Source organism: Halichoerus grypus, chromosome 7 (genome assembly GCF_964656455.1).
Source record: "Halichoerus grypus chromosome 7, mHalGry1.hap1.1, whole genome shotgun sequence".
NCBI classification, from domain to species: Eukaryota; Metazoa; Chordata; class Mammalia; order Carnivora; family Phocidae; genus Halichoerus; species Halichoerus grypus.
The window spans coordinates 119,299,118-119,321,232 of NC_135718.1; the positions used below are offsets into that span (position 1 = coordinate 119,299,118).

General features: G+C 51.0%; 2 long non-coding RNA genes across 10 annotated transcripts in view; one reads left to right on the top strand and one right to left on the bottom strand.

The window, feature by feature from the left end:
• Nucleotides 1-22,115, bottom strand: part of LOC144382498 (uncharacterized) — a 119,489-nt gene that overhangs the window by 83,657 nt on the left and 13,717 nt on the right. The window lies entirely within an intron of this gene.
• Nucleotides 12,388-21,134, top strand: LOC118537958 (uncharacterized). 7 transcript variants are annotated; one of them, XR_013449882.1, is made up of 7 exons: nt 12,388-12,433; nt 15,864-16,044; nt 17,567-17,736; nt 18,443-18,494; nt 18,720-18,964; nt 19,459-19,661; nt 20,565-21,134. It is a non-coding gene; the product is annotated as an uncharacterized LOC118537958 (long non-coding RNA). The 7 variants fall into 7 exon arrangements; XR_013449878.1 differs by having other exon boundaries at nt 17,567-18,494; XR_013449883.1 differs by lacking the exon at nt 18,443-18,494.

Genomic DNA, 22,115 nt, shown 5'->3' on the forward strand with positions numbered 1-22,115 from the left:
ACATCCTTAATTATTTCAGAGAGTCTACTTTGTCTGGACATGGAATTCTAGCTTCTGTTATTTCCTGTTAACATTTATAGAGGTATTGCTTGTCTTTTTTTTTTTTTAAGATTTTATTTATTTATTTTAGAGAGACTGAGCATGCACAAGCCAAGGAAGAGGAAGAGGGAGGGAGAAGCAGAGTCCCCACTGAGCAGGGAGCCCAATGCAGGACTCAATCCCAAGACCCTGTGATCATGACCTGAGCTGAAGGCAGATACTTAAGATTGAACCACCCAGGTGCCCACCCCTATTGCTTGTCTTTTTACATCCAACGTAGCTGATGAGGGCTCATGTCAATCTGAGTTTCTTTCCTTTGTAGACAATCCTTCTCTCCCTGGAAGGACTTAGGATTTTCTCTTTGGTGTTCTGAAATTTTGCTACCATGTGTCTAGATAGAGTTGCCTGAGAGAGGAGGAGTAGGGAACAGGATATGTAGGGGTTCAAGCCCCTATATGCCTTAACTGCTTTCAGTATCCACCTTCTCCGAGGATGGGATTCTCTTGGTAACCACCATCTCTCTTCTTTTGAGAATAGTGACCTTCTCCATAATCTCATGTACTTTCTGCCTTTTAGGGACTCCACAAAATTTCTGGCCCAGAAGAGTTTCCTCTTCTTGTTTTTGATTGATTATAAATTTATTTCATTTTTAAATTGTATTTTTCAAATATAAGAGCTGAAACAATAAAACTTTTGGGAGAAACATAAACTATCTTTACCATCTTAGGCTAACAAAGATTTCTTAAATAAGACACAAAAAGCATAAACTATAAAAAATTGATAAATTTTACTCTATCAAAATGAAAATATTTTGTTCTTTGGAAGACATTTTCAAAAAAAAAAATGAAGAAACAAGTCACAGACTGGGAAGATATTTGGGAAACACATATCTGATAAAGGAATTATGAGCAGAATATGTAAAGAATTCTTACAATAATTAGAACCAAAGAGTCCTTTTTTTTTTTTTTTTAATGGGGAAAAGATGTGAGCAGACTTTTCATCAGAGAAGGGGTCTGGATGGCAAAGAGACACATGAAGAGATGTCCGGCATCATTAGAATTAGGGAAACACAAGTTAAAACTACAATGAGATATCACTACACATTGGCTGGAATGGCTAAAAATAAAAAGTGCTGGCGAGCATCTAGAGCAACTGGAATTCTCATTCATTGCTGAGAAGAATGCAAAATTGTACAGCCACTTTGAAAAAGAGTGTGGCCGGGCGCCTGGGTGGCTCAGTTGTTAAGCGACTGTCTTCGGCTCAGGTCATGATCCTGGAGTCCCGGGATCGAGTCCCGCATCGGGCTCCCTGCTTGGCAGGGAGTCTGCTTCTCCCTCTGACCCTCCCCCCTCTCATGCTCTCTGTCTCTCATTCTCTCTCTCTCTCAAATAAATAAATAAAATCTTTAAAAAAAAAAAAAAAAGAGTGTGGCCATTTTTAATGAAGTAAAATATATGCATATAGCATACAAGCCAGCAGTCCTACTCCTAGGACAGTTTCCAGGAGAAATGAAAACATGTCCATGCAAGATCTGTGTGTGAGCATCTACTGCTGTCTTATTTGTAATTGTTCAAAGCTGGAAACGACCCATGTGTCCATCAGTTGGTGAACAGACAAGCAAATCCCAACACTTTTATGCTATGGACTACTACTTAGAAATCAAAAAAGAGCTTCTGACACACACACAACATAGATGAATCTCACAAACATTGTGCTAATTGAAAAAAAAAAAAAGCCAGATACAAAAGTTTCACATTGTATAATTCCTATCAAATGACATTTTGGAAAAGGCAAGACTGTAAGGACAGAAATCAGATTTGCCGTTGGTTGCCAATGGCTGAGGGTTGGAGGAAGGGAATGGATTGTAAAGGGGCACAGGGGGACTTTTGCTGGGGAGGGAGCAGGGGATGGAAGTATTTTACATCTTGATTGTGGTGGTAATTACATGACTGTATACACTTGTCAGAAATCATAGCTATACACTTTCAAAAGGAGTGAAATTTTTATTTTTATTTTTTTAAGATTTTATTTATTTATTTGAGAGAGAGAGAGCACGAGTGGGGTGAGGGGCAGAGGGAGAAGCAGATACCCCACCGAGCAGGGAGCCCGATGCGGGGCTCGATCTTAGGACTCCTGGATCATGACCTGAGCTGAAGGCAGATGCTTAACTGACTGAGCCACCCAGGCACCCCAGGAGTGAATTTTTTTTTTTAAGACTTTATTTATTTATTTGACAGAGAGAAACACAGCGAGAGTGGGAACACAAGCAGGGGGAGTGGGAGAGAGAGAAGCAGGCTCCCCGCTGAGCAGGGATCCCGATGCAGGTCGATCCCAGGACCCTGGGATCATGACCTAAGCCGAAGGCAGATGCTTAATGACTGAGCCACCCAGGCACCCCAGGAGTGAATTTTTTATATGTAAACCATGCCTCAAAAAATTCTGACATTTAAAAAAAGGGGTTTTTTTCTGTGATTCCTAGGATTTGAGCCAAAAGAGAGAGTGGTAGCTTGTGCTCAGTTGGTCATCTTGAAATGACACTCAGCACAAGACTTTTAAGCAGCACAAGCATCAGCATCCACTTCAGAGCTCCCTGGGTCAGTCTTGCTCTCCTAGTAAGATGGTGATGTCTGTGGATGCATGGACCAGGGGGACCGGCCATCCTGGTTTGCCCAGGATGGAGGAGGCGTTTCCTGGGACGTGAGACTCGAGCGTTAACACCCTGAAAGGCCTGGGCAAATCGGGAGGAGTTGGTCACCCCAGCCAAGGACTGTTTCAGATTCCATTTTTAATCCACCTACAGGACCTAGCAGGGGAAGAGGCACAAACTTGTTGACTGATGTGTTGTTGAAGAGATGTTCAACAGGCTAGTGGCCAGGTTCAGGTGCCACACAAGGTGTGTGGCCCCTAAGGTCATCATGAGTCAGAAGCAACCTTGGCAAACCCCGAACTCCTGCATCCTGCCAAAGAACCATCCCTCTTCGCCCACATGCCCCCCCCCACCCCAACAGACTCAGTGTGGGGTCCTTTGTCAGCCCTGAGACATTTCCTCTGTTGGCGTATAACCGAACCTCTTAGCAGTTCAGTTTCTTCATGTACTAACTCAAGTTTGAATTAAGAGTTAAGTTTGCTGCATCTTTTTTCTTTTTTTTTAAAGATTTTATTTATTTATTTGACAGAGAGAGAGAGACAGAGCCAGAGAGCACAAGCAGAGGGAATGACAGAGGGAGAGGGAGAAGCAGGCTCTGCACTGAGCAGGGAGCCGGATGTGGGACTTGATCCCCAGGACCCTGGGATCATGAGCTGAGCCGAAGGCAGACGCCTAACCATCTGAGCCACCCAGGTGCCCCAGGTTTGCTGCATCTTATTTAGTCTTTGCAAAAGCCCTTGGAGGAAGGTACAGCTATCTCCGTTTGACAGGTGTAGTTACAGAGGCTCTGAGCCCAAAACCACACAGTTAACTCACGGCAATGGGATCCGAACCCCAGTCCTGCTTGTTCTAAGCTCACATACTGAGGCGTTTTCTGAAATACCAGGCTAACTAACCTATGAAAATGGATAGAAGGCATTCAAGTATTAGCTTTCTGTCTCACCTTCCTCTTCCTCCCTTCCCCCAAAACAGATGGAAACTTTTCTCCCCACAGGTGACTCTATCGGCCAACAAATACAGTTCACTGTATTTAGATTTTCCTGATAAGAACGAGGGAAAGAGGAACTTTCTTGGGGGCGGGAGAGAGGGGGAAATGGTGGATAGTCGTGACTGCTGGGCTGGGAGACAGAAGGTCGGGAGAGGGGCTGCCCTCAGTCTGCGTGGCTGATTCTCTGCTAGTCTGGCCCCGCAATCTTTCAGGAAGCTCTCTCCTGTCTGGTGTCCTCTGCCACCAACAACCCTGTACTTGCAGGATGCCTGACCTGGGACCGGCCTGTAACCTGGGGTTGGTGACAGAGCAAACTTGGCTGCCCCAGACTCAGCCTGGTGCTCTCCCCGAGGCCCTGTAGCCTCGTTAGGCGGTCTGTGCCTGGCAGGGCCCCTGGAGCAGGACCCAGGGGGCCAGCAGCTGGCAAGCATCCTGCAGCCCAGCACACGAGAAGGTAGGAAAGAATCCCAAACTCCCAAGCGCCTGGGGATGGAACATTCTGCCTTGCTGCCTGTGATTTTCCTCCCCCCTTCCTTGGCAAAGCAAAATAATTATGTGCATCTCGGCAGCTAAGTCAAAATTAATTTTGCTTCCCTCTGCAATGCGAGTCCAGCTGAGTTGGGCAGGGAGGGGCCCTGGAAAGGTATTTCCACCTTGGCTTGACTTATTAGGTTAGTAGAAATGGACTTTTTGTTCTTACTGGTAGGTTATTAAAACCCTCAAGGAATGTGCAGAAGGCAAATTTAGTTTGAGGAGCCCAGTGGGCCAGAGAAAGGCTGAATAAATTGTGCAGCTGTTTGGATAGCTGGGGTGTTGGAGAGAGGGAGCCTTTGAGGAAGGGCTGCCCCGGGGCCACATCTCCTGCGAGGCTCCTGGGGGCCCCACCCTGAGAGGGTCTGCAGGCCGAGTCTGCTCGCCCTCAGCCCCAGTCCCTTCCCCCAGGTGAGTGGCTCCTCGCCTACTCCCTGGAGGCCTGAGAAGCTCATTACTTCTTGCCCTTGGACTTGATCGCCACTGAAATTTCTCCCGGTTGAGGGGTGCAGGAGGGCAGGGAGAGGTGACAGGGGGTGAAGGGGGAGGTGGGGAAATGCCACATCCAATAGGTTCTGACGCTCTCCGGAGCAGCGAGCCCTCAGTAGAGTGAAGCAGGCTCCCAGTGCAGGAGGCTTGTGGCACTGCAACCTGTCACTTGTAAAGAGCTCGCTTGAGCTGCTGACTCAGAGGTGCAGGGCTGATTACCTATAATTACAGCCCTGTGTGCTGTTGCATCTTGTCCACATGCAGAGATCTCTTTGGCCCCAGAGCCCTCCTGCCCCTTCTAAGGTGGGAAAGGCATTTCTAAAACACAAATGCTCATATCTTCCCACACTCAACTGCACAAAGGCAAGAATCAGCTTTCTAGAAGAGGTGTGCTCCCTCCTGGAGCCCAGGGGAGCTTTTCTAAACCCGACGGTGATCATGTCAGCCCTCCTCCAGATCTTTAGCAAGACCGAAAAGCCCTGCTGATCTGGCTCCTGCCCACCTCTCAGCCCCATGTCTAACAGCCGTGATCTCCACGCCCAGTCATTCCATTAGTGCAACAAATAGTAGTGAATGCCTACTGTGTGCTAGGCATGCTCTCGGCATTGAGGATGTTCATGGGAACCAAATGAAGTCCCTGCTCTCATGGCATTTATATTCTAGAGGGGGAGTCAGGCAAAATTTATAGCAAGTTGGCTGGCAATAAGTGCTAAGGAGAAAAACAAAACAGGGAGGGGACAAGGGGGTCCTAGTTCATAAGGATGATCAAGGAAAGTCTCACTTATTAATGTGTCATTGGAACAAAGGTCTAAAAGAAGAGAAAGGTTGAGGCACCTTGTGTGGCTCAGTCAGTTAAGTGACTGACTCTTGGTTTTGGCTCAGGTCTGATCTCAGGGTTATGAGATCGAGCCCCACGTTGGGCTCCACACTCAGCATGGAGTCTGCTTGGGCTTCTCTCTCCCTCTCCCTCTGCCCCTTACGCCCCCTGCCATGTGCACATGCTCGCTCTGTCTCTCTCTCAAATAAATAAATAAATCTTTAAAAAAAAAGAAAAGAAGAGAAAGGGCAAGTCAGATATCTGGGGCAAGGACATGCCAGGTAGAGACCAGCACATGCAAAGGCCCTGAGGTGGGAACATGCTTTCCATCTCCAGAACAAGGAGGACAGTGTGGCTGTAACAGACAGAAGATGAGATCAAAGAAGAACCAGGGAGTTTGCACTTTGGTTCTTATTCGAAACCCTCGAGATGGAGGGTTTCGAGCTGAGTAAGGGTATGACTCTGCCATATTTTAAATGGATCCTCTGCTTGCTTTGTTGACGATAAAATGAAGGGGGGCAGCAGCAGGATCAAGGAGAGCAGTTAGGAAGCTCTTATAGTGATCCAAGAGAGGGGTGAGGGAGGCTTGGACACAGTCCTAGTGGTGGAGGTGGTGAGTGGTGGCCAAAATCCAGACCCACTTGGCAGAGCTGTCAGGACCGAGTAAGACAGAAACTAAGGAATCAGAGATGACTCCAAGTTTGGGGCCCTAACAACTGGAAAGATGAACTGACCACTTACAGAGATGTCAGGACTGCAGAAGAAGCAGGTTTTGGGGGTAAGAGCAGGACTTTGGTGTTGGACATGTTAAATTTGAGATCAGTATTAAACATCCCAGAGAAGGTGTCAAATAGGCATTTGGATATTCAAGTCTGGAATTCAGGGCAATGATCTAGGAGTCATCAGCTGTAGGAGGTATTTAAAGCCATGAGCATAGTTGACATTGTCCTTATTTAAATTCATGACTACCCACCTCACCACAGAGAAGTCCAATGAGAGAGCCCTGGGGCACTTCAACAATTTGGGGTCAGGAAGAAGAAAAAGAGCCAGCAAAGGACCCAGAAGGAGAAGCCAGTGAGGCAGGAGGAAAAGCAGGAGAGGGTGGTATCCTGGATGCCAGGCGAGGAGAGTGTTTCAAGAACAAGTGACCAACTGGGTTAAAAAGTCCTGAGGGGCCAAGAGAGATGGGAACTGAGAATCAATTACTTGGCAAGTAATTGGTCACCTTGAGAAGGTGTGTTTTGTGGAGAAGTGAGAGAAAAGGGCTGATGGAAGTGGGGTCAAGAGAGAGTGGAGGATAGGAATTGAAGACAGTGAGTACAGGTACCTCTTTTGAAGAGTTTTGCTGAAGAGAAATAGGGGTAGGAGCTGACAGGGGACATGGGACTAGGAGAGGACTATTTCTGAAAGACAGGAGGAATACTATTGTATCTGTAGGCTAATGGGAGTGACCTGATAGAGGGTGAAAATGTGATGATGAAGGAGAGAGACGCTATTGGACTAAGGCCCTTGGGTAGACAAAAGAGGATGGACTCTAGTTTCTAAGTAGAGGGTTTGGCTTCAGATAGGAGCATGAACAGTTCATCCACAGTAACAGGAGGAAAAGTGCAATATCCAGATCCACACTTGAGTTGGCAGATGTGATGGGAGCTTATGAAAGTTCTCTTGCAAGCCCTCTTGGATAGTGGGAGGGCAAATGAACAAGGGAAATGAAGTAGGACTGCTGGGGAGCCCTAAGTGTCCACTTGACCTTAGTTGGCTGTGAATTTAGAGTCAGGTCAGTTAGCATGGTTGATGTTTTCTAGGCACGTTTAGCTGTTGTGGTAGAGGTGTTAAATAGGTGGAGAGCTAGATTTAACCAAAGTTGGTGTTTTTCTAGAAGAGTACAGTGAAGGAAGAGGGGGCAGGGGAGTTGAGGGCATGCAAAAGAGTGGCTATAATGATTGACCAGATCATCTAAACTGGGTGAGAGGGGCATTGGGGAGGTGGAGGGGAAGGGAAGGGTAGGTAAGTTTCAGGAGATGCAAGAATTGTTGGAGTTTGGGTACCAGAGGGAGTGAACTGGGAAGATAGGAGTGTGAAATTGAGATTACGGAGTTAGTGGTAATAAGAGCTCTGGGGCATGACCATGAGGGTGAGCACCGGAAGTGAGGAGGAAGACAAGATGACCAGTAGTGAGGAGGCAAAGAAGAGGCCAGGTGTGCCAGATTGCCTGTTGACTTCAGTCTCCCTTCCCCTCCGCGCTCTCCCCAGTACTGCTGGGGCTAGGAGCGAGAAACTGCATTTCCCAGAATCCCCTGCCAATAGCTTCTGAGTTTGGTTCCACAAACCAGGAGGCACTTATGAGAGAGTTGGAAGTAGAAGAGAAGCAGAAATATTATTGTTTCTCCAGCAGGGCAGTGGTGGACAAGTACATGAGCTGTGGGTTCATCGATAGAAGATTTGCAGAGGTCTGTGGGTGCCTTCTGTCACATCACCTGCCTTCCTAATGGAGTTAGGTCACTGTGGAAAGGCCCTGTGTTTCTTGTAACTTCCTGACTCTCTGAAAGCTGGTATCAAATTAGAATTCTATGGCAGCTTCCCTGACTTGTCTTTCAGCCCTTACTTTTTTTTTTTTTTTTAAACATTTAACTCCCTGTATTGAATACTTTAGTGCTTGAAATACCTGGAGGGGTTTCCGGTTGCTTTCTTTCTTTGTTGTTTTTTAATATACCAGATTCCTCCTGCCAGAAGGTTTTTGTCTCTGCTGCCTTCCCCCAACCCCCCATTCGAAATGCTCTGCTCCAATGCCCCTTTCTTTACCTACCTATCCTTCAGCTCAGAGCTCAGTTGATCCTTCCTAGTCAACCTTGTTCTAATTATTTATTGCTGCGTAATGAACTACCGCAAAATGTATAAACAATAACCATTTTACTATGGTCAGGAATCTGGACAGGGCACAGCAGGAATGGCTTCTCTGTGGTCCACATGTCTGGGGCCTCAGTGTGGGAGGTGTGTGAACAGCTGGGGTGACTTGGATGACTGAAGACTGGAATCATCTGGAGACATCTTAACTCACATGTTCGGTGCCTGGACTGGGATGGCTCACAGGCTGGGCTCAGCTGGGACTGCCAACTAGAAGTCCCATGGCCCTGGACCCACATGAGGCCTCTCCACATGGCTTGGACTTCCATACACCATGGTGGGCCCAGGGCCATTGGACTTCTTACATGGTAGCTCAGGGTTCTGGAAGTAAGAATTCCAGTGAACAGAGCAGAAGGACTTTTATGTTCTCACCTCTGAAGTCACATATTGGCACTTCCATAGGACTCTGCTGGCTGAAGCAAGCACGAGCCACCCAGACTCAAGGGGAGGGACATAGACTCTTCTTCTCCATGGGAGGAGTGTCAAAAACCGAGTATTTGTCTTTTTCAGTATTTGGCTCGTTGTTTGTATATATTCACTATGATGAGAACATAAGTCAGGGCTTGCACACTCCAATGAACGGCTCCCACAGCCACTGGCCAGGTGTAAGACACATTAAGGGCTAGTGAACCAGAGAATGTCTGCGCTCTTGGAAGTAACCAGCCACCTCTCGGCACTGGTTCATTATTGTCCCTAGGGAAGGCATGCCCAGTGCTGCTAGAGCTTCCAATTTTTCAAGAGGATCTAGAACTCAGGGTGTTTCTGTAAAACTTTCCAATTTTAACAAGGCTGTGCAGGCCACCTGCCTGGAACCTAGTAGGCTCAATAAATAATTGTGGAAGAAATAGAAAAGTATCCCTGAAGTCCTCTCACACACCCGCCCCCATGCCCACTGCCATTCCTATCCTGGGTTTCTGCTGACAAAGAGAAAAAAGAAAATATATCATAATGTGAGGAGTGTGGGTGGTGCTGTAAGAGATGATGGGGCAAGACAAGGAAACTAGGCTCCTACGTGGGCCTGGTGCTTGGTGTGATCCACAGAGCAGCTCAAGCGGCACGCCACTGTGCTTCTCCTCTGCTTTGTCTTCTAGATGCTTAAAATGATCTGACATACATAAGTGACTGTCTGGCTCCTTTCACACAACAGGTTCAATCTCTTTTGTTATGTTCACTCTGTGTCCAGGGCCTGGAGAAGCTCCTGCCACAGAAAGTGCTTAGTGGATTCTTAGTGAAGGGATGTCAAGTGGACGTTAGGGGTAAGGCCCAGGGAGCTAAACACCTGGGGATAAGTCCCCAGGTAAGTGAGGAAGCTGGGATTAAAATATACACGTACACACACGCACACACAGTTTGGTACAAATATGACTCCCGTTGATGCTTTAATATGGAAGATGTTCCTTATACTCTAGAGCCATGCTTTTTTTTTAAATGTATTTTTTTTAAGATTTTATTTATTTATTCATGAGAGACAGAGAGAGAGGCAGAGGCAGAGGGAGAAGCAGGGTCCCTGCAGAGCAGGGAGCCCGATGCGGGACTCGATCCCAGGACCCTGGGATCATGACCTGAGCCGAAGGCAGAAGCTTAACCGACTGAGCCACCCAGGCACCCTAGAGCCATGTTTTTGAACACGCTTGTGCAATTTAAAAATGCATTTGTTAAAATCAGATTCCCTATAGGGTATTATAGGAAAGCAGGGGATTAAGAGATTTCGGTAATCCTTGGGAAACATTACAAGCTTCATGATTCTCGTCTATTTCAGGCAAAACTGTGACTATTTAAATATGTGATATAAATGCAGAGCCTGGGGATGGAGAGAGTGAGGAGAAGAGTTTTGGAAACCAAGCAGGGGTACGGAAGGGCGGCTTGGCTTCCCTAAATTTGCCTGGAGGTTCATAGCAGCAGAGACTATTCTGTTTTCCCTTTTTTTTTTGGTTTGTTTTAAAGACATTTGGAAATTTTGATCTTTTTCCAGGCGGAGCCCATGTAGCTCAGCCAGCCGGGAAGCCAGAAGTTCTGTAGTGGCACGAAGGTATGGGGTGTGGTGCCAGTGAGCGTGGATAGAGCGCAAAGTCACCTCTTCCGGAGCCGATGGCCTCAATCCACAGCTGCTCCCCGGTGGCCAGCCATCCTCCCCCACTGCCCACTGATGCCAGCAACACTGGCAATGCAGAGGTGGCAGCCTATTGGGACATCTGGCAACAGCATGTTCACAAAAGATCTGGAGAGAGAAAGCCAGCCCTACACGGAGAACCGAATATCCTTCCAGTCTTTTTTCTATGGAACTGGGCTTTGAACCGGACTTGCCTGACCCCAAACTCTTTCACTCTCCGTGAGTTTTACAGATAAGCCTCAAGTCTTTTTACACCACCAGTGGATATTGCTCCCTAATAAATGTTACTCATTTCGCAGACGGCAGAAAGTGAGGACAGTCTCTGGGGGGTCCCCCCACCACCCGGCCCCAAGTCACACACACCGTGTCATCTATCCGCTCACCATCCAAGGCAGAATTCCAGCAGCAGCTCTGGGCCGCACCTCCTCAGCTTGATGCTGTTCAGGAAGAGGGGTGCTCTCCCCGAAGAGGGGTGCTCTCCCCAACCCCACCCCCCGGGGGGCCGCAGAGCTGCCCGCCCCTTTAACAGCGCGTGGTGCAGGGTGGCCACTCAAGAAGTGGGTGTTCGTGGAGGAGTAGCCATGATTTAGCACCCACTGGGCGCCAGGTGCAGGGCCAGCTTCTCTGCCAACATATTCTCTTTTAACCCTTACAGCAGCCCGAAAATGCAGGAGCAGGTCCCACCTTACAGATGAGGAAATTGAGGTTTTAGGAGCACGGTAGACTTGTCCACACTCACAAAGCTACTTAGCAGAGGAGCTAGGATTTGAATGGCATTAGTCTGCCTCCATAGCAGTTCCTGTGGTATAAACCATTGGGGGCGGAGGCAGCCATGTGGTGGCGGTGCGGGGAGATTTAAGGTGCCTGTCCCCAGTACTGAGGGCATCCAGATCAGAGCAAGCAGCCATGTGCGGGGTGGACCTGGGGAGGCAGCTTCCCCTGGCAGGGAGGGGTTTGCCAAAGCTGTGAGGAGGAGGAGTGAATGAAGGGAAACAGGTCAGGGCGGTAGGGACAGGCAGGGTGACAGGGGCAGGCTGGATGACTTGCTCCTCTGGGCCCCTGGGGTTTGGAACAGGAGGGCGATGAGGGCGGGGCCACGTGCAGAGGTCACGGCTGGGCTCAGCCAGACTGAGCAGTCGTTGCTGTGGTTGTTTTTAGCAGGACCCACCAGACTTGCCCTAGCAGGTTCCTGGCTTCCTCCGGCCTTCCCTGTCTCGTTCCTAAGTCACTGGGCTAAGAAAATAGAACGTCCACCTGGCCAGCTTCCCAGCTGGAGCCTCAAATAATTCTAGCACACAGACAAGTGAGAGAGGAGAAAGGAATAATCTGTTCATTAAGTCATCAAATATTTATTGAGCCCCTCCTAGATGCTGGGTGCCACCATCGAGACTTGAGATCCGGCCGCAAGCCAGAAAGACAGACACCTCTGTCCTTATGGAGCTTCTCGGCAGGGACCGGGGAGACAGTACATAATCACCATAAGAAATAAGGAAATTAGATCTTAAAGACTGTGAGATAAAGACAAAGCGAAGCATGAAACGGGGGAGCAGTATTGTGTGCGACCGGGTCTTGGGTTGATTCTGGCTGTAACCTTAACATGTTGGTCAGAAGTGAAAGCGTGACCCATGTAGTTCCAGGGGAAGAGTATTCCAGGCTGAGGAAACGGCCAGGTCAAAGCGCTGAGGCAGGACAGCCCTGCATGTCTGACAGAGCGGGGCTAGAGGGGAGGGGGCGGTGGCGGGAGCAGCAAGAGTTGAGGATTGGCAGATCCGGGCAGAGAATGGAGGCTAGCTCCCAGCCGAGACTGGACGTGATCTGACGTCTAGGTGTAAAGGCCCCTCCCACGGCAGGGCAGGAAGAAGGTAGAAACAGAGGCCAGCTAGAGCCCTGGGGGATCCCAAGGCAGAGGTAAGGGCGGCTTGGAGCAGGGGGGATGCAGGGGAGGTGGGGGAGGAGGTTGATTCTGGATGTAGTGGAGGGAAGAGCCAGAGGGCTCTCCGACAGATTGGATTTGGCGAAGGAGACAAAAAGAAGAAGCAAAGAAGGCCTCGGGGGTATTTGACCGGAGCTGTGGGAGCTTCCGGGGGCTGACCTGGGGAAGGACAAGGAGGGGCAGGTTCTGGAGAGAGCCGGGAAGAGCTGGGGTACAGCCTCAGACCTGCTAATCTTTGAGATGGCTGTCACTCCGGCTGGACGGCTCAGGCAGGCAGGTAGGCATGTGAATCAGAGGCAAGAGAAAGGTCTGGACTAGAACTGTGTTTGAGGTGTCGTCCTTTAGACGGTGGCCGTGAGCCTGAATGAGGTCGTGAAGAGTGTGAGTGCGGACCGAGGAAAGGACGGGGAGCTGGGCCTCGGGGACTGCAGTGTTGAGAAGCCCAGGAGAAGAGAAGGAGCGAGCTGGAAGGGAGGAGGAGAGCCAGGAAGGCTGGTGTCCTCGGGGCCAAGTGAAGGGCGAGCTTCCAGGAGGAGGGGAGGACCAGCGGCGCGGGGCCAGCGAGCTGCCATTCCCCTCCCCTATGCTAGAGCTACAATAGCCACTCCTGGGGGTTCAACGAGGATGAAGTGAAATAATGGACTGAAGGAAAGGGTGTTTGGAAGCTCTCACCGAACGGGAGTTGCTTCCTGGAGGAGAATTCACACACATAATAATGATAAGAAAAAGAAAATTATAATGACCATAATGATGATGTTGCTTATTTACGGCTCCGGAAAGAAAGGTCTAAGGAACGCCCTTGTCATTAGTAGTAGGCGGTGGGGGGGGGGGGGACCCCGTGGAATAGCGGGCGGCCAGCAGCACCTGCGGGGCCCAGGCTGGAATGGAGAGGCCCAAGGGCCAAGGAAGGGCTTCCCACTGTCCGAGACTTCACAGACGCTGGTCCCTGGGCTGGGTCCACAAGGATGGGGAGATTTAGGTGGGTGGAAGGGAAAAGACATCCACGTGAAGGGAAGGGCTTCTCAGAGGTACAGAGCAGGGACTAATGGGGACCTGTTTGGTTAGAAGAGCTTGGATTGGGGTGTGTGTGTGTGTGTGTGTGTCTCTGTGTGTGTGTGTGTGTCTTTCTCTGTGTGTGTCTGTCTGTATGTGTGTCTGTGTGTGTCTGTGTGTTGGGGGAACAGGGACAGTGGGGAAGTTATTGGCAAAAAGGCAGGGCAGCATCAGATTACACACACAGTGGCCATATTCTGGAAACCAACCACCAGGCCGCCAAAGCCTAGGTTAGCGCCCAGCCCTGCGTCCCAGGACGCCCCGAACCTTCCCCCAACAGCCTCCACCCGTCGGAGCTGCAGTAGCCTGATTAGTCCTCTGTCTGCCCCCGGACTGCAGGCTCCCCGGAGGCGGGATGAAGTGCCCGTGCAGGCTGAGGGAGAGGGTCCCCTCAGGCCACCTCGCCAGTGAGACCCCTGCGCAGCGCCGCACCCAGGCCTCTCGGGCACGGGGTAACTGGGAACAGGATCTGTGACCCCAGTTCTGACTGGTCTCAGGCCGGCCTCCGTGTCTTTGGCGCCTGTCGTTGGTTCTTGCAGACGCCCGGCAGGAGGGGTGAGGCCAGGTGCCTGGCGGCCCCACTGCCCTGCCAGCTCTGGGGCAGATCCCAGCACGGGAAGGCCAGGGAGTCCCTGCACAGAGCCGCTCCTGGCAAGACAGCGCCCCACGGGGCAGGTTCTTCATCCTCTTCACCTCCGGGCGGTGGAACCCTTCCAGCTCCTGCTGGCTCTGGCCTCCCTCAGGCTCAGATAAGGAGCTATTTTTGCCCTCCCCCCTCCCCCATGGGCCCCTCCTGTCCTGTCCGCTGGGCCTGAGCGGGGCTCTCGGAAGGGGATTCCTGAAAGGCCCCACACTTCACGGGACAGGGAGGGGCCACCAGCTGTCAGGCAAGGAGAGGATGGGACAGAAGCGAGTGACTCAGAGGAGCCAGCAAGAGGGAGAGAGAGAAACAGGAAGGAGCAGGTGCAGGGAGCTGTGGGAGTGGGGGTGGGGGAGCAAAATGGGACCTGCAGGTTGGTCAGAGCGGGACTGGGCAGAGACGAGGAGGAAACGGAGGAGGGCCGAGGAGAGACAGGGAGGGAGGCAGAGGGCAGGCCCCCAGCGGCACCCAGGCTGAGCCCGAGACTGAGAAATCACTGCATGAGTGGGCAGCTCAGGCTGGGACTCACAGGCCGCCCAGATTTCCGGAGCAGACGGAGCCCTCAGCCCTGCCCCTGAGCCGGAGGTCCTCTGCTGCCCTCCCTTGGGGCCCCGCAGGCTCACAGATCCAGCAAAGCATCCAGAAATGACAGGGGTCACGCGGAGCCTTTCTGTCCCTCCCCAGCAGGGGTGGGGGCGGGGCCTCCCTAGCTCTGGATCTTTGGGGGTGTTGATGGGGTGCAACAAGCAAGAAGTTCTGGGCCGAGAGAGAGGGAGAACAGAAGGGATGCAGAGGTCTAGAAGAAGGGGAGGTAGAGGGATTCTGAAAAACGGCTGATTTTGAAAAAGAGTGAAAATAGAGATTTTTTTAAACTTCAATGTCCGCTACTCACTGGGGCTCCTAAGTAGTAGGCGTTTACTGCAGTATGTGCTTTGTGGGTTGGTCACATCGTAGCTGACCTGTGAGCTGCTGACTGTGGAGGCAATGAGGAGGGGTGAGGGTGTGAGCGTGTGAGAGGGTGCAGGATGGTGTGTATGTGATTGTGAGTGTGTGATTGCGTGTGAGGTGCGTGTGTGCGATTGTGTGATTGCGTGTGAAGGTGTGATTGTGCGGGGGCTGAGGGTGTGCGTGTGTGTGCACGTGACCCCTCAGTCTGGCCGTCGTGGGGTCCCGTGCCTGGCTGACGGGCTGCCCTGCGCAAGTTTTGCTCCAGTCCCTGCAGCTGCTATGAGAAAGACTCACCCCGGGAAGGAGGTGGGTAACAAGTGGCCTGCCGCCCATCAGGGGAGTGGACAGCCCAGCCTGACACTCTCTGAGCACTAGGAAGAGGGCTCTAAATAAAACGGGCAGATGTTCCCTCGAAGACTCTGACCCTCCAACCAAGCATAAGACCAAGGGGAGACGTCGCAGTCCAGAGCCCCTGACGCCCCAGCTCCAACCAGTTGGCAGCATCGGCTGGTGGCATCCAGTGGGGTGCTCAAGGGAGGCAGAAGCCCTGGTGGGGGCATCTGGGGGTGGGGGCAGGCGATGGGGGGGGCGTGAAGAGTTGGCAGAGGTCTGAGGCCTTGTAAAAAGGAAACACAAGAAAACTAGAAGCCAGTGACATTGTACTGTGGTCCGAGCGCACAGAGCATGCAGAGACGGGCGGGGGGTTGGGGGGAAGCAGGTACACACAGTAGGAACAATTAAACACAATCCACTGTTGTTACTAGACTAACATCTCCTGAGACCCTGGGACCACTACCATGAGCTAAACAGCGGCCTGCCCGGTCCTTAGGAATCCACCACCCGAGGAATAAGATGAGCATCAAATGCCGTCATGGATCATTCTCGGGCAGCATCTGATAATGACGATAATGAGGACCCGCAGTCCCGCACGTCCCAGGCTCTGTCGTAAGCATTCTGCACATACTCAGTGCTGGGGCTGAGGTCCGGATGAGGCACGGGAGGCAGCCAGAGACGAGCCCTTGCCGCAGCCCGGGGCCCAGGGGCAGAAGTTCATCGTCCTCACTCTTCACCTCCATCCTGAGGAGAAGCTCCTCCTGAGGAGACAGCAGTATTTTCCGCAGGGTTCTCGCACAGGTCACGGAGGGCATCTGAACTCCCAGCAGCGGTCACTCCCACCGCCACCTGGACCAGCTGCTCTCCCTTGTTTGGGGCTGGCTGGATCAGACTTGTCTAGACCAGAACACCCATTACCCGATCTCTCCAACCCATCTCTTCCACGGACTCCCTCGGGGCCTCCTGGGGAAAGCAAACCTTGGGAGGACAGGGGAGGTCACAGGATAGAGGCCGAGTGAGGCTGAGGGTAGGGATGGAGGGGCTGGGGGGTGGCGTCCAAGGCTGGGAGGCTGGAGGCTCCCCAGACGGGGAGAGAGGCCGAGCCAGCCAGCCCCCTCTTGCCGCACTCAGAGCAGTCCTTTTGGGGAATGCAGGGCCGGCAACTCAGAGGTGGGTGGGGACAGCAGAGATAAGTGGGAGGCCCCCGGTATTTACAGGGCTCAGCGTAGGAGAACAAATGTATTCCCAGACGGTGGCCCACCCACATTTTCTTCCCATTTCTGGTTCTATCCTGTATCTTGGTGGGGGAGGGGACACCAGTGTCCCCAGTGCCGGTGTAGACACCCCCTCCTGCCCGTGGACACATCACCAAACCGCAATCCCTAGCCGCTCCTCGGGCCCAGGAAAGGGTTGTCATGTTTGGGACGTTCTTATACTGAAACATTATTCCTTGTGTATCTGAAATTCGAATGTAACTAGGCTCCCTGTATTTTATCGGGCAGTCCTAACCAGCGGCGTCCCCCGCCGCCCCGCCATAAAGCCGGCCCTCAGTAGGCCCACGGCAGAAACCCTCACAGGCCCTGTAAGCTGGCTTAGGGCCCACCTGGGCAGGGACTTTCAGGGTCCCAGTACTAGAGTGTGGTTGGGGGACATAGGCTCTGGGTGGGCACATCTTGGCCCTGTAGACTTTTCTGGCCATTGAAGAGTCAGATCTGGATCTCCGAAACCTCAGGAGCTAGAACAGGGGCCCCTTTGCCTACTTACTGGCTGTATGGGATGAGCCTCAGCCCCCCTTCAAGTGAGAGCTCACCTCAAGCAAGAGGTGCCCCAGGACCTTTATTGGCCTCCTTGGAGCCTTTACCTCTTAGTTTCTCCAATGTCTCTGGGAGGCAGTGACCTCCGACGCTGGGAGACGTGATAGAGCGGCTGAAAGCCAGGCCTGCCCGATAAAATGCAGGATGCCCAGTTACCTTTGAATTGCACATGAGCAACATAATCAGTTTTTACTATAAATATGTCCCATGCAATATTTGGGGGAGATTTGTACTGAAAAGTGATTTCTTGATTATCTGAAATTCAAATTAATCCAGTGTTCCGGCTTTGATTTTGTTTTTGTTCGGCGTTCGCACATCAGGCAACCCGTGACTGACAGCTGGGACGTGGGAGTCCCACAGCGAGGTTCTGGCCCTGGCTTCTCCACTTGTCGCCGCTGCATGAGGCTCATTTTCCTCGTCAGCACCCCCCACCCCCCCACCCCCCCCGCCGGGGTGGCGGAAGGATGATATGATAAAATGCTTGGCTGGGGTAAGTGACAACTGTTATTGTTGTCCCTGGCTGAGGTCCCACAGCCAGAGGCCCCGGGGCTGGGATTCACCCTCCAGACTCCAGGCTCCGGCCCTCCGTCTCCTCCAGAACACTTGCAGCCCATTGCACACTCCTTGGACCCAAGACCACCCAGCCTGCAAGCGTCCCGGGCAAGGGTGCCAAGGCCATAGAAAGGTTTGAGAAGGAAGGATGCTCTGGTCTGGATATCTCGAGTTCCCTGATGACTGGAGAGGGGTTCTATGGGATACAAAGGGGAAGGGAGGGGCTAACATTTATTCTGGGCCTAGTGTATGCCTGGCATTTTGTTTTCTAATTTAATCCTTGCAGGCCTGCTCATTTCCCTTTTGCAACTAAAGATGCATTCTTAGCAGCATAGGAGGAGGCCCCCGAGGCTACTCTGTATGGACCCCAGTTCCTCGGGCCCATGGTCATGGCTCATTCTCACCTCCTGCAGGTCTGGGCTCACCTTCCCCTTCCCAGTGAGCCCGTTCCTCCACTTACAATGGGAGCCCTCCCCACCGGCTTAGAACTTCCTTATTCCCCTTTTCTGCTGCCTTTTCTTTCCCCAAAGCACCCTCATCAAATATATTAGATAGGATGCTTATTTGGTTTGTCATCCCTCTCCCCTTCCAGAATGTAAGTTCCAAGAGAACAGGTTTTCCCAGTCCATTTTGTTTACCAACAGGTTCCCTGTGCCTGGAACAGAGCCTTGTACATACTGGTTGAATGAATCAAAGGTAATAAGGACAGTAACAAGCAACATTTATTTTGTACCTCCTTTGCCCCAGAAATAAGTACTTTACATATGTTCATTTACATATCCTCATCCTCCCAACACCTCTCTGAGGCACAGAGCCAGCACAGAGAAGCTAAGTAACTTGCCCAAGGTCACACAGCTAGTGGGCAAGATGTGGTCTGGTTGGCCTGAGTTCCTGGTTGACAATCTCTTACGCACTCCGCAGGTATCCGTGACCCTGGCCTCTTGTGTGCATCATGGCCCCGTGGTGGTGCCCCTCCCGTCCCTCTGACTTGCTGGATGACCAATGTTCCTGCTTGTTTACCGCTGACTTCATCTCTTTGAGGGCAGGGACCAGTCTCCTTCATTTTTGTGCCCTCGGTGTTCTGTACGGTGGCCAGCCCCTTCTAGGGCCTACACTCCGTGTTCCTGATTGGTCTGTACTATAACCCTGGGAAGTGGGAAGCACAGGTATGATCACTCCCCCACCCCCATTTTCCCAGCGGAGAAACAGGCTCAGGGAAATGAAGTGATCTGTTGCAGCGGGAAGAACAGAGAGTAACCAGCCCCCAGGTCGCCGGCCACAGCCCGCTGGGGTGGGGATCCACACTCTAGAGCCCCACGGGTTCTGGCTACTGCCCAAGGCTTTGGTGGGCACCTAACCACATGTCAGAACTGGGCAAAGGCAAAATATCGGTGTGGAGTGTGTGTTGGGGGGGTGGACGGGGGGATCCAGCCAGGCTCTTTCAATGGGGCCGCGTGGGGGCTGCTTCTTGGAGCTGGAGTGGGTGGACGGGTGAAGTACAATTCCAGGGCTGTGATGCATGTCTGCCAGGTGCGCTTTAGAGCAAACAGGATGCAAAGCCGGGTATATTTAGCCCGTGGCTCTAGCCTGCTGCCCAATCCCCCCTGCTGGGGAAAGCCCTCTGGAAGCTGTTCTTCTGACTGAGGAATGTGTTCTGCAGAGTCGGTGGCAGGGCGTGTGTGTATGTAAGGCAGGGGGTTGTAACGGACAGAAAACCCAAAGACTCGTGGCTCAACCAAGAAAAGGCAACAAGCTCCCAGGAAGAAATACACCTCAGCAGGAAGCAGACCGTCTTTATGTCTGTCCTTTTCCTCGGTGCCTGAGGATGCTCTATGGACGGATTCATGCTGAGACCAGGGAATGGTGGGTAGAGGCTGTATTCATTCATTCATTCATTCACTCACTCATTCAAGTGTTTATTGCACTTCTATTATGCACCAAGCACTGAGCTAAGTGCTGAGAATATACTAGGGAAAGAATGTACCTGTTCTCATTGAACTTTCAATTTCAAAAGAAATGAGCATTAAAGGAGTCTTGCTGGTACTTAATCATTCTTAGCTGTCAGTGCTCTGAAGGAGAATTACCAGATGCCTTAATGGGGTAAAATAAGGAATTTCAGTCTGGGAGTCAAGGAAGGCTTCCTGGGGGGAAGTGGTGTTTTAAGCTGAATCCCGGAGGGTACCTAACAGTTCATTTGGCAACTTGCTGAGAATTGAGGGTCAGAGAGGGGCAGAGCAGCAAGCCTTCCAGGCCCTGGCAGTGGCCCATGCTAAGACCTTGAAGTGGAAGGGAGTGTGGCCTCTGCAGACCACACATCAGGGACTCCATACTGGCTGGTGTCGGGATCCTAATCTGATCGGGAAACACAGCCCCTGCCCACAGGCATCTCCTTGTCTGAGGGGTAAACAAGGGAGTTCAACCATGAGATTAGCTTTCCACTGGCAGCAGAGATGTGCAGGTCTGAAGCGGGGGTATTTGCCACGAAGGAACGAGTTCGTTTGGGAAGCCTTGCTGAAGACGACGTGTCTCTGGTTTTGAAGGTGGGAAGTATCCTAATTTGGCAGAGGGTGTAGGAGTTTGAAGAGCTGTGTGCAAGGCTGAGGAATGGGAACACGCATACTTTAGGTTGGAGTAGGAGGTGGGTGAACGATTCAGTTTGGAGGCGTATGTTCTGTCTCTCCAGTTGATTTTAATAGCTACTACGAATTTCCCAATCACTGTGTGCCACAAAAGCACTGATCTATCTCATTTTATCCCGACAAATAGCCCTTGGAGGTAGATACGACCGTCCTATTTTACAGATCAGAAAACAGAGGCTCAGAGGATTAAGTGACCTGCCCACCGTGACCCGGAGAAGAGGCAGTAGGACCAGGAATCAAACAGAATGGGTCTGCTCTGTAGCTCATGAACCTTTCGTTGCATTTGCCTTCCTAACGACCTGACATCTTAAGGATTGTCCCTGACTGCTCTGGGGAGTCCTTTGTACCTTAAGAATGGGCTGAAACCATGGTTAACCATTTGCAAGCATTGATCGGTGACATGACTGTGGTCACCTGACCCACCGGTGCACATCCCATCCCCTGTCCAGCCCACAGAGGAGCAACTTGGAGCTCTTCATTGCAAAAGGCAAAGCGCAGGGGGAGGTAAGGCCAGCCCCAGATCCCAGAGCAAGCTGGGGAGAATCCGAAAATGGTCTTTCCTCCATCCTATAATCCACAAGTCTTGACTGGTATCACGAGAACTGTTTTTTTGGATTTTTGTCTGTTTTATTGCTGTATCTCCAGGCCCCAGAATACAGGATGGCACACGGTAGGCATACAATAAATTTTGTTGAAATCAATCTCTGGGGGCGGTGCGGTGTTAAGGGGAATTTGACACATACAATCCCTGCCCTCTGGCGGTTCATCATCTAACTAAACATAATGTAACAGACGCGCGCACACACACACACGTGCACACATGTACACACACACTCACACATGCATGCACACACACACACGCACATGCACACACGTACACACACACTCACACATGCATGCACACACACATGCACATGCACACACGCTCACAGGAAGCCAGTCTCTGACTTACTCTCTACCTGGCCATATACAATGAAATAGTATTCGTCTATAATAAGGGGGACTTAAGTGAGACATGAGCCAGCCAGCTGATTTTTCCCAGCGGTGACATTACTCAGAAACCAAGACCAAAGTAAACCAATACAGTATCATCTAATATGTTTAATGTCTTCTTTTTGGAGGCTTTTTTTTTTTTTTTTTTTGGAGGCGGGGTAGGTGAAGAATATAACTTACATAATAAAGTTTACAAGCCTCAAGTGTCCAGCCAGATGGATTTTTACATGTCTAATGGATGTATACACTTGTGAAACCTCAACCCGGATAAACATAGCGCATTTCCAGCACCCCGGAGCTTTCTCACGCACTCTCCCAGAAAACACCCTTCCCCCCCGGCAGAAGTTACTGCTAAATTTTACTTTGCCTGTTCTTGACCTTCACAGAAATGGAATCATATGGTAAGGACTCTTTTGTGTCTGGCTGCTTTAGCTCAACCGAATGTCTGTGAGGTTCATGCTTGCTGCTACGTGTAGCAGTTTCTTCTTTTTAATTGCTGTACAGCATACGTAATGTCGTAGAGCAGATGTTATATAGCTATCGATATGTCAAATATGTAAGTAATATAAAACAAATATATAAAGTTGTATGTATTAATTATATATACACATAATCAACTCATTTATCCATTCTCCTTTCGAAGGGCATTTGGGTTTTTTCCACTTTGGATCTACCATGAATAGAA